Below are 2907 nucleotides of genomic sequence, written 5' to 3'. Positions count from 1 at the left end.
GGTGGGGGAGCCAGGGGGGTGGGGCTGTGGGTGGCGTTGGGTGTTCTGAGGTGAGAGGTGGTTTTGTTAGTGAAGCAGCCTTTCGGAATCGTGTGCAGCTTGCAAAACGATGGCTGTTGGCCGTCGATTTTTCCCTTTTGGGTGAAGACAAACGCAGCTGCTCAGCTTCCTCTCGGTACCGGCTTTAATCACCCTGTCTGAAGCTGCCAAGCAATGGAACGCGTAGTGCTGCTTTGGTGTTGTGCTGCTACAGGCGGCACCAGTGTCTGAACATCTATGCTTGATTTGTTTGGGTTTGTTGTTGATTTTAATATATATGTTAGGAAATTGGTAACATTTGTCGTAGTAGATTAAAAAGGTCTGTAGAACCTTTTTTATTTGTGGCTTGAGAAAGAGTTGCATTCCTGTACTCTTAAATATTTAAAATTTTTTAGAAAATATTTTTTTGTTGTTGTTGTTTTACAACAGTAGGTCTATTCTTTTTCCTGTCTTCTTGCTGCAGTGACAACAGTGCACGTGAATGATGGAGCTGGTGCTCTTAAAACTTCAGTGGTTTGGAGAAACAACAGAAAACGCCGTGATCTCATTAGATTGTGCTCTGATGTAATCACCTAATTCCTAATAGTAATGATGAAGTGTGCTTGCATTTGAAATTATGTCACAGAACTGACAGTGCTACAGAATTAAAAACTGTGGTGCAGTTAGTCCCAGATTTGATACTCAGCTGAAGGACCTGGACATGGGGCAGAAACATGTGCTCTCTTTGTCACACTGCTGAAAGCTGGAGAACTTTGCTGGTGTTGAGGAGGCCAGCTGAAAGCACAGAAGGCAAAATACGGAGGTTTTTTTCTGAAGCTTAAACAAAGTAACATTAGGAAGAAGTTCTATACTGTGAGGGTGGTGAAACACTGGCTAAGGTTGCCCAAAGAAGTGGAGGAAACCCTATCCCTGGAGGCATTCCAGGTCAGGCTTGATGGGGCTCTGAGCAACTTGACCCGGTTAAACAGGTCACTGCTCACTGCAGGGGGGTTGGACTAGATGACCTTTAAAGGGCCCTTTCAACCCAAACCATTCTATGACAAATAAATTATTAATGTGAACAGTTGTGGGTGTGGGTGAAGAGATGTAAGCTGTTCATTGTAGTTTGAGGGTCTCTTCTAATTTTTCATCAAATTCTCTAAAACGTCATTGATAGAAGTATATGTAGATCACCAGAATTTGTTGTACAATCACTACCAAGGGAAAACAATAGTTTTCCCCCTAGCCTCCTATTTACCCTTTTATACATTCTCTGTTGTATTCAGTTTTTGCAATGATGTAGAGTTGGAAGAGAGCAAAAGTTTCTGAACTGGACATTTTGTGCGATAATTAAGTTGTGGTGTCAGGGTAATCGCACCTTTGTAATTCCTATGTCTGTGGCACTTGTCTGCTCCGATTCCAAAACATTTTGCATAGACACCACATTGTTGCTCCTGTGTGTTGTGAGTCCTCAGTCTTCAGGGTGAAATAGTCAGTTGGATGAGCTGAGCTAACAGTTGCCTGCTTCAGAATTTTTTATTTTTTATTTTTTTTTAAGAAAACCTACATTAATTTTATGCCAGACTATTTATTAGAATACTTTGCAGGCAGGTTTCAATGAATGCTAGAGCCAACTTAATGTATGAGGGGAGGGTGATTAAAAGCACAGATCACCAAAATTGTGAATTGATTCTGCAGGTTCTCACTAAAAGCAGTATCATTTTCTCACAATTCCTGACTGATGTCTGCTGCTGAAGCCACATTTTTAGCTTAACAAGTTGTTATTCCCCTTACAGGTGCATTGTTTATTATGGCATCAGTCTATCTTTTATTGCCATGACATTGTCAGGTGACTTACAAAGGTGGCAATTCAAATGCTTTTTTTTTAAAGTAAAAGGAATAGATTGAGTAACCAGGACTGTTTGAGACTAATCTTATTTCTATGGTCATTTAGTTTGTCCTTTAATTTATTAATAACTTATTCTTTCCCCGGTTTTTCTACTATTTTTCTCAGGAATGGGATGATACTTTGGATAGCAGGTGGATAATAAGGGACTATAGATGGGTCTGTTCTCATGTGGCTCATTTCACTTGACATTTTTGAATGCTATATAACATTAACACTGCTTAAAGCTTCTGGAATTTCCTTGGTACTCCAAAATTTGTTAGATTCTACATAATTAAGACTTTTTTTTTTTTTTTTAAAAGGTTAGGTATAGTGGGAAAATTTAGAGTCACTGAGTTATCCCCAGTTATGAGCAGACTGAAACTACTTAAAAGACATTTTTCACAACAGATGTACATCATCCTTCTTACTAAACACTTGGAAGAAGGAAAAAAATTCTTAACGAACCTATTGCACTGATGGGTTTACTGTCTCTGTTTCATAACGGTTCTCGGTCATGAACAGGTGTTCCATAAGTTAATAAAATTCTCTATTTTATAGAGGAATAAAACAACGAGGGCAGAATGACGATTCCTTTTTTTCCCCCCCAAATGGTGTATCTGTAATGCATGCCCAATGTATTCGCTCCCTCCATCTGAGGGCACAGCCTGTCCCTGCAATTACAGGCGCAGACAAAGCGCTGAACGCTCTCCCGGGGCAGCTCCGCCGCGGCGGGGACACACAATCAACCACGGGCTGTTGCACATCTCGAACCGAGAGGCCCGCGGCTTTGCCAAAGGGGGGAGATTCCCGATTCCCCTCGACTCTTCTCATCCGCCTCTAGAACCGCGCGCACGCGGGGAGCGGGGCGGGGCGGCAGCGCCGCGGTTCGTGTGCGCGGCTGTTCCACACGCTGTGGCGATAATGAACTGCATTCAATTATTAATCGTCTGTCCTTTCGGTGCGCGGAAACCTATCGGCCTCGGCCGGGGCTGGCACGCCGC

Source organism: Chaetura pelagica, unplaced genomic scaffold (genome assembly GCF_000747805.2).
Source record: "Chaetura pelagica isolate M959 unplaced genomic scaffold, ChaPel_1.0 scaffold278, whole genome shotgun sequence".
Lineage (NCBI taxonomy): Eukaryota > Metazoa > Chordata > Aves > Apodiformes > Apodidae > Chaetura > Chaetura pelagica.
This window is presented reverse-complemented; position numbering follows the sequence as displayed.